At 34.1% G+C, this 10187-nt stretch overlaps 1 pseudogene; it reads right to left on the bottom strand.

The window, feature by feature from the left end:
- Positions 1-7208: 7208 nt before the first annotated feature.
- LOC102478142 (eukaryotic translation initiation factor 1A-like) lies at positions 7209-9730 on the bottom strand (annotated as a pseudogene).
- Positions 9731-10187: the final 457 nt, after the last annotated feature.

The following is a 10187-nucleotide window of genomic DNA, read 5'->3' as shown; positions in this document are numbered from 1 at the left end:
GATTAAAGTCTTCAGTAAATAAAAATTCAAACCTATGAAATAGTAAGCGATGAAAAATACATAAAATATATATAAAATCTCCTACCTGTTCCTCATGGTTCTCTGCTAGATAAATAAGCTTCTTGAATCCTTTCAAAGTGTCTAACTACATAGCATCTTCTAATTGTTCTTTTCTCATAAAACCTCTAAATAAGCTGAATAATGGCTATCTTCTTCACACTTTCAATTGTTTCCAAATTTTCACTCTAAAGAGGCTATGTCCTCTTTTGTCTTTAGTTCTATTATTGAACGTATATACCTGATAAATTGTCATGACAATACTCAATTCACAGAATTGCAGATTTGGTAAGCTTTCACCACAGCGCGTACACGCAAATTTGGAAAAATTTAGATTACATGACATTGCATTACAATACTTTTTGTTTGAATTTTTACCTTACAATGAGGTTTAGCATTTTTACTCTTGATATCTGTGACCTCTATACTTAAAATATTTATCTTTGGACTACAGAGTTCAATGAAGAAATGTAGAGAAATGAAAACAAGAAATACAGAAATTTAGAGAGCTGAAAACAAAATTACTAGATATATTCCGAAGTAATCAATTTTCAAAACTCTATCATACAATTGTGGTCATAAGGCAAGCAATTAAACTAAAATCAAGAGACAGAGAATCAGACATCTAGAGATTCAAAACAGATCATAAGCATTTATTCTCTTGAAAAAGATGCCACTGTACACCATAGAAGCCAGTAAGAAGATGAAAATATAAACTTTAATTCTTTGCTGAAGGCTGAGTGTGGAACATCTATAAAGGACAGTGGTATTTTAGGTTCTACTCTTTTTCAGGCTTTTTTCCCAAGAAATTGATCAGGCTTTCCCAGAGGGGATCAAGAGACTGTTCTGGCTCTAGGAGAACACATCAGGTACTATTGACAGTATAGTCTTTGCCTCTATCTGTCTTAAACACACACACACATACATACACATTCACACACAAAACAAAAAAACAAACAAAAAAACCCTTAAAATCTGTGGGAGAGGGAGGAATATTGAGGCCTGCACTTTGTATACAGATCCAAGCAGGTCAGAGATTACCAAACAGGACAAATAAATAAAACCCAGTCTTTAGATGTAGAATGTACAAACTGAAAAAAAACAAAGTTTTAAAGAGAAAATCTTCAACGAAATTAGAGAATGGTAGTGGTGGTGATGGTAGTATACTTAAAAGAGGAAAAAGAACAAGAATTACAACAGAATTTTCATTGGAAGTCACATAAGCATAAGACAAGTGAAATGACATCTTCAAACTGTTGAAAGAAGAGCACTCACTTAATTTATGCATGGTTTTATATCCAGCAAAAATATCCTTCAAAAACAAAAAAAGGAAAAATAAAATAAAACAACAGTAACTGAGAAAATTTATTACCAATAAACTTACCCCAAAATAAATGTTAAAGGAAATTCTTCAGTCAGAAGAAAGGTGACATACATAAGAAACTGGGACCTGCAAAGCAAGAAGAGTCAGAAATGGAATGAATGAAAGTAAAACACCCTCCTGTACTTTTTATTGCATAGATGTAACTATACAAATTACCAAGTAGATATGTCTCTGTTTATGGAACATATTTTGACAATTATACATTCTATAATACAGGAATTATAAGAAACAATATTTAATATTCATCTGCTGAGATCTATTTATATCAGTAAAGAAAATAAGATGTGACAAAGCATGAAGTTCTTACTGAATAGATGTCTAGTGGTTAAATAAAATAGGAAATCAGTAATACAGACATACTGTATAATTCCAAATATTATTAAATCTATCCCTCCAATTATTGAGACCAATTTTTTTCTGAAAATTTATAAGATAGAACTTATAAAATGACTAAATTTATAATATTTTATAAAGAAATACGAACAGGAGCAAAGTTTAGAACTTTAAATTATTTAAATTTACATACAGAATAGGATTTGTACCATTTTTAACATAAAAGAGATAAGGCATCCACTGCTAAGTTTAATTAGGATATGCATTTTAAAAAGTCAAGAAATTTCAGTATATTTATAGGTCTAAAACACATGCTAAAATATTGAAATGCATAAGCTTTATTAAATATTTTTAATTGTGACACCAGGATTTTGAAAAGCTCTGTTTTCTTTTGTTTTGTTTTGTCTGATTTTAAAAAGCTCAAAGTTTTCATTTTAGTTTTTATCTCTCTTTTTTTTTATCTCTACTGCAGGGATCCCCCAACCTCCAGGCTACACTGACTGGTCCTGATCCTTATTCTTATAATGTAATATTAAGAAAAATTAAGTGCACAATAAATGCAATACACTTGAATTATCCCAAAACCATACTCCTGGCCCAGATCAGTAGAAAAATTGTTTTCCACAAACCAGTTCTTCTTGCCAAAAATGTTAGAGACTGCTGATCTAGTGAAAACTATTTTATCGAATGTTCTTTAGTGAGCAGACTTTTGTTGCAGACATAATAATTTTTTGGCTTGATTAGTATAAAAAGATTGAGAGATGTGAATGACAGGTTACAATCATTTCATTTTTCTATGTGGCTTACAACTACTGTGAGTACACTCACAACTCTTCCAAATGTATGATTATCAAGATTTCCCAAATCATAAAACTGTACACTTGTATACACTTCTATAAAAAGTTTCCTTTTTTTTTTTTTGGAGAGGTTTTTGCTATAGGGTGCATGCGCTTGCCAGAAAGACAGAGAGAGGCAGAGAGATAGAAAGCGAGAAATCACCCCCCATGGGGGATGGCCACGCTGCAATCCCTTCTCCTCCATTCTCCTCTCAGGATCTTGGGCACACGTGCACATGTGCCTGGTGTGAGTTTAAGCCACCAGGTCAGGGACTCAAACAACAGTCAACTACATGGGAGTCCAGTGACATAGCCATTACGTTAACTGCTGGTCCCTATAAAAACAGTTTTTTGTAAGGGAAATACCTTATCTCTTCTTTGGGTCTGCAATTTGGATAAAAAAACTGTTCCTCATGTAAAAATTCCATATGAAAGTTTCCAGCAAAACCAACTAAATCACTTAGTATTCTTATTGGGCTTTGTGCAAATAACAGACCAAATTGAGACTAAATTAATATTTTTTTTTTACAAATAATTTATTTTATGCCTCTCTTTGGTAAAAGTGGGAATTGAGAGAGAAAAAAATGTTTCAGGAGAAAACTATAGTGCACTTGTTACTAGATTTTAGCTATATATATATATATCAACTGCAGTTCAAGTCCTGGACCCAGCAGCTTGAAACTCAAGTCAGGTGCATATGCATGCATGCCCAAAGTCCTGAGAGGAGACTGAGAAGGAATTGTGGTATGGCCATCCCCCTTGGGGAGTGATTTCTCACTTTCTGTCTCTGTCTCTCTAGGAAGTGCATGAGCCTGATAGCAAAAATCTCTCTAAAATAATAATAACAATAAAAATAAGAAATAAAAATAAACAGGAGGCCAGATCCTTTGCCTGATGATTAAAACTTCTGGATCCTACATGGCTGACCACATGGTTCAAGTTTCCGACCCTGTGGCTTAAGAAACATGCTGGTTGTGTGAGCATGCATACCCAAAATCCTGAAAGCAGAGAAGAGATGGAGGAGAAGGGATTGCGATATGATTCTTCTCCATTGGGGTACTTTCCCCTCTCCCCTTCTCTCCATCTTTTTCTGGCAAGCATATGTGCCCTCTAGCACACACACATGAAAAATAGCTAAGGATCACATGAAAAACCACATGCTTTTACTAATTAGTGATTACAAATCAAAAGTCATACGAAGCATATATAGCTCATAACTTTATTTACCATGTATTTCTTAACTATCCACTAGATGCTACAAAGACATGATACACAAATGCAAAGTAAATATGAAAGTAAAATGTTGAAAGTAAGATAGTAATAATGTAACATCAAATATATACTATGAGAACTTAAAATTTTAGAGCCTCAAATTAGTATGGCAGCTTTGAGTTAAAACTCAATGAATAGGGACCAGCAGGTGGTGTGATGGTTAAGGCACTGGACAGTCTCACATGGCCAATCTCAGTTAGAGTCCCAGACCCGGTGACTTACTTTCTCACTTTCCTTCACTCTCTCTCTCTCTCTGTCTCTTTCTGGTCAAATTAAAATAAATAAATAAATGAATAAATAAAAAATAAATAATTCTTTAAATAAACACAATGAATCTAATTTGGCTAGACTTTGAACTTCAATATTTAATGGGAGTATTCAATATTTAACATTTAGACTAGTTTATTACTCCTGGTCTGTTATTTCCACTCTTTTTGTTTGTTTGTTTGGTAGTCTGAAGCACTTTATGATGTTGGAGTTCAGCAACATAACCAGGTTAAATAAGTTACTCAATATTGTTTTCCAATAGTACAGAATGTTGGGCTAATCTTCATCTAAAGTTGTTCTTAATTCCTTAATGTTATTAAATATTTGAAAAAGCTGTTTCATTCTATTGATTATTTAACATCAAGGAAATGAATTCCAAACACCTTTCAAAACTAGTTACATACTAGGAAAAAACATTTTTTTGGGAAAAGAAAAAAATCCTAGGAATACAAAAAGGATTACACCAACAAGTCATTTTGCCTCCCAGTTTTTTTTTTTTTTTTTTTTTTGAGAATTTTTGGTTTTGGGCATATGTGCCCACTAGAGAGACAGATAGACAGAAAGAAAGCAAGAAGTCAACCCCCCAGGGAGTATGGCCATGATGCAATCCCTTCTCTTCATTCTCCTCTCAGGATCTTGGGCATCCATGCACACACACTCAGCGTGAGTTTAAGTCACTGGCTCTGGGACTTGAACCACCATCGATTATGTGGAAGTCCAGTGATATAACCTCTATGCCATCTGCTGGTCCCTCCATCCCAGATCTTAAACTCAGCTTTTACATCAGATTGCCTTCAAAAAGAAAAAAAAAAAAAGTTCTTTGCTATATTTCCAAAGATTTTTTATGTTTACTTAAGAAATGTATAAAACAATAGGTATGCACACATAGCATACACACTCATTTTAACATATATGGCATAATTTAAGTCTTATGGTTAATAATATTTCATATAATTATTCTGTGTCAGTATGTAAGAATATTCCTATGTCATCTTTTTGAAATAACCATATAGCATTCTATAACATAGATATTCTTTTATTTAACCAGTCCCATTTAATTGGCAATTGTTTGTACAAACAATGCTTTATTGACTATATCTACCTAATATATATATGTTTTTGCTTAAGTTCCTATAAAGTTGTTAAAGTCTTAGTAATGGAAATTTCTTGACCAAAGAACATAACTCTGATCAGTACTAACAAACTACTTGCCAAAGAAGGTATACCAAATTATAGTCCCATCAATAATGTAATATGAAAGGTCTTCAGAAAATATGGAAAATGTATATTATAGAAAAATTTTTTATGGATTTCAATTTTTTTGCACCAAAATAAACTCAAACTTGAATTCTATTTTCCCATAAATGTTTTGATGACCTCTAATATGTTCATCAATTTCTTATACCTGTATTTAATTATCTAATCTAATATTGTTCATCTTTTTTGCTCTGAATTCAATATAATTCACTTCAATACAGCTATTTTATCTAAAAATTCTGTACATGCATCCATTTGCTTTAATAGTCTAGATGATTTCCTCTTGCTACCCTTACAGGTATGATGTTTGTTTTCCTCTCCTAGTTACATCTTGAAAGCCTGTGTTTTTATTGTTTTTTGTTTGTTTGTTTGTTTTTGTTTTTGAGAAGATACTTTCATCAGCCAAATAAGTTATGCTCTGCCTTTGACCTGGAAGAAATTGGGCATTTTCTGTTTATTGTCTCAAAGAGAGAAGAGCTTAAAATTCAGATTAAAAAAAATAAAACTTGCCAGTTTTTGATTAGTGCTTATTCCCTGCCAGAGTTAGCAACACATTTAGTGTATGGAATCACAGCTAGAATTCAATCAGATCATGAATAAGATTTACTTAGCCTACTATTGCTGGAAATTGTTTGGCTACATGGAATGCAAAACATCTACAAACACTATATATTAATCCCAATTTAGATGTTATATTAAATTTTATTAAACCTCTGTGAGATATTTTGAAGACATTTTATTGATCAAATTATAGTAGAGCTATTATGGAGTGTTCCTAGATAATATGTCAACTACTATCATGTCATTAGTTATTTACTTTATTTTTCTTTAATTAACATAACACTTTTTTACACTTCAATGCTACAGCTCTTACATTTAGAAAATAGAAATAATCTTCATTAAGTTGTGTTTCCCTTCTCTTATCCCAGTACACGGAAAATTTAAGAAAGGTTTACATTTTTATTATTTATTATAAAATTGGGTTTTCACTAATACATTAGAATTTAATTGCACATTAGGCCTCAAACTGTGGCTAACAATGCATGACTTTTGAAAATAAGATGACATAGTTTAACAAAGCCTATTTTGTGTATTAAAAATTATCCATATATCTTTCTATCAAATCGAGTAATTATCTATGGTAAGTAAAAATACTGTCAGTTATTTCCATGGTTGAGATAAGGGGTTATCATCTAGAGTTCAATTTCTACAACTACTAATCTTACAAATTCAGAATTGCTACTAAAACTCATGTAAAAACCACAAGGGTGGAAATGCTATTTTAAAGTATGGTGACAACATCAAGTGATGAGAAGAATCTACACAAAGTACATATAAAAATACTTATGGCTATATAAATATGAAAAATAGTTATATTAGTTTGTGCCTCCAAATGTTTTCTATATTCCTGTAATTTTTTATAAAATTTCAAGAAAACATCTAAACAAAATACACAGATTTTGTTGGGTAAACATAGTTGCAACTAGATCTTACTATAATGCATTTGGATTATAGGCAGACAATTTATTCAAAACACCCATTTTCTAGATGTAAAGATAGGTTTCTTTCTTTTAAATGTGGATATATGATTTTTCACACCAAGTTCTATTACATCAAAATAAAGTGTTAACATTTCACTTAAGAGAATTTGGCATTATAAGCTTTAAAAAAGATAGAATAAATATTTTTAAACAAATTAAACTATCCTCGTGCCAAATAAAATCTTCTTATTATGTGAGTGCCAAAATTAAAAATGTAGAACAATTATCAGAACACTTGGAATATGAAACACTGAGTTGAATTTAAATATTATCAGTGTCTTCATCATCATCTCTAATATCATCAGACTGGATGGAGTTCATCAACATCTCCAGGACCAAATGTATCATTGATCTTAGTATGTTCTGGAAGCTTTCCATATGAGACTTCGAGCCTCATCTGCATTGTACTTTCAATTACCTCTTCTTGGTTATCCTGATATTCTTGCAGACCAACCAATATAGTGACTGAAGTCCTTATCCAAACCTTTTTTTCTCAGTTTTCCTCTGATATGATATAACCTCTTCAAACCATCAAAACATATTGCCTGTAATCATCGATTTCCCAACATCTTGATTACCTGAGCATACTCTTGCACATCTTTAAACACCAATTCTCTTTTCTTCAGATTCATTCTCATTCTTACCCCTGCACCTGTTTTTACCTCCTTTACCTTTATTCTTGGGCACAGCAGTGACAGTGACCTCACAGAGCCTTCAACTTGTTTCTGGTGGAGGCTGGAGGTGGCTGACTTGTAATTTACATGTTTTCTTGATTCCCACTATGGTTCTACTATTGGTCTGGGGTTGAGATCAATTCCTTTTTTTATGTTATAAATATTGCCAAAGCACATGAGTACTCATCTGAAAGAAAGAGAGAGAGAGAGAGAGAGTGCATCCCCTATGGCCAATGATCACACCACAATCTCTTCTCTCTTTCTTCTTTCAGGATTTTGGACACTCAGGCACACATAGCAGGGGTTTTGTTCAGGCATCCAGGTCCAAGACTTGAAACATACAGTGAGCCATGTGGATCCAGTCATCTTAATCACCATGCCACCAGCTAGCCTGAGATCAATTTCTATAATATAGATTACTGAAATTTATTTATGAAATATCTATTTATTATCAAATTTGAAAAGTATTTTTCAAGGAATTTATTTATTTTTAATTTTCAATTTTATTTCCCATAATATTGTTTAAAATAGTCTTTACAAAATATTTGATTTCCGTGGGTCTCCACTGACTTATATCATATGCTTTTTCTCTATTTCTAACTTTTTCATTTTGCAATTTTTAAACTCTCTTAGATTTGAGTTTAATTTGATGATTAAAACTCTTAAATGCTTTCTAATTTTTTTTAAATATGCATTTAAGTGAATGCAGTTTGTTTCAGCTGTGTTTTATAAGTTTTAATGTATACCTTCATATTTAAAATAGTTCCTAGTACACACTGTGATTTTTCTTTAATCCAATGGGTTATTTCAAATATTTTTTTATAATTCCTGAACATTAAAAGAATGTCTAGGGGCCAGCAGGTGGTGTGGTGGTTAAGGCTCTGGATTCCCACATGGCCAACTCCACTTCCAGTTTCTAGACCTGGTTGCTTGAAAAATCACTCTAGGTGCATGTGCTGGCATACTCAAAGTCCCAAAAGGAGAATGGATGAGAAAGGAAAAAGTGAGGCTATCCCTGCAGGAGGTACTTTCTCACTTTCCCTCTTTCTGTCCTCTATCTCTTGCACAGGCCTTATGGCAAAAATCTTTTTATTTGTTTTTTAAATGTCTAGCTATCTTTTTAATTATTGATACTTAAGTAATGTGGTCATGACTGGCCATGTGGGATCCAGCTCATGTAACTACCAGGACACTGGCTGGCTCTCCTTCTAACTCTTTAAGTCATGTATCTTGAATACATACTTTTTCAGACATATAAATCTACGATTGTCTTTATTTTCCTGTTTTGTTTTTTTTTTAACTTCTTGTTACATTGTCTATCTTTATTTCCAGTAATGTTTTCTACTTCAAGGAATACTTCAATCTTTCATAGGTTTTGAATTCAAATGAATTATCTCCCAAATTTGTGAGATTATAAACTGGCATCCTAGTAGTATAACTTTTTGGGCTACTCATCATTATTTTTGTTTTACATACCTTATTATTGAATTGCTTTTGATGTGTGTATCACACAATACTGAGTTGAGTTTTCAGTGTCCAATTTACTGGAGACTCTTAGAGGGTTCCAGCTAAAAACTAACATACACTAAGGCTCCAAGTTTCAGGCCATACCCTGCATCTGAATCCTGCATCCATATTCTCTTCTCGTGAATCAACTTCCTGAAATATTCCCAGTCCGCGTTAAGCGGGCAAATAGTGACTACAGAATGTCCAAATCCCCCTGCACGACCCAGCAAACTCACTGGGCCTGTGCGGCTCAGGAGGACGTCCTTGGCCCACCACAGTCACCAAAGATGTGTCTAAGAACACTCGGACCCCGGACCCCGGACCCCGGACCCGCTCTTGCCTTGAAAAGTTGGAAGAAGCATTTCTGCTGCGAAAGAGTGACAGAATTTATCATCTCAGTGAAGAGTCTGCACCTGCAATTGCGGGACCTCGAAGCACAATGAAGAAGCCTTTGGTCAGCCGGACTCTCAATAAAACGTCCCTGTTTCCTGGGGGGGACCCAGAACCCCTGGTGCGCGCTTGCTGAAGGCGCCCTCGGCCCGCTGAAGGCGCCCTCTCAGAATTGTCTGGGTGTACTTGAGGTCCAGGGACTGGTCTTGCCATCTCCGAAAAACTGGAGGGAAAAAACATTACCTCAGGTGCGTCCAATCTCAGAACTGTCTACGTCAGCTGAGAGCCGGCGCCGCCATTGCTGCGCCCTGAGGCGGAGAGGGGCGCTGTGCGCAGAGAGGCGGGGCCTGACCGGAAGGCCGGGAGAGGCAGCCCGATAACCTCAGAGGCCCGGAGGGTGTTCAGCCTAACAGTGGGATTCAAACCCCAACTCCGACCTTTCTAACCTCGTGGCATTAGGTATTTTTCTTTGCTTCCTTAATTTTAAATACGAAGAAAATAATATGAGTACTTCAAAGTTGTTCTGACGATTAAATATGAGGTAGATTTGAGGCCAGTTAGCATGGTGTCTGGTATGAAAGATTTAATAAAAACAGGTATTATTATGAGTTGAATATGAAATAAAGGCCTCATTTGCAATATAAATAATTCAGTTTTGCATATAAAAGTG

The sequence above is a fragment of the Tupaia chinensis genome, unplaced genomic scaffold, assembly GCF_000334495.1.
Source record: "Tupaia chinensis unplaced genomic scaffold, TupChi_1.0 Scaffold143950_1, whole genome shotgun sequence".
NCBI classification, from domain to species: domain Eukaryota; kingdom Metazoa; phylum Chordata; class Mammalia; order Scandentia; family Tupaiidae; genus Tupaia; species Tupaia belangeri.
The sequence above is the reverse complement of the archived record's forward strand: the minus strand, read 5'-3'. Positions and strand labels throughout refer to the sequence as shown.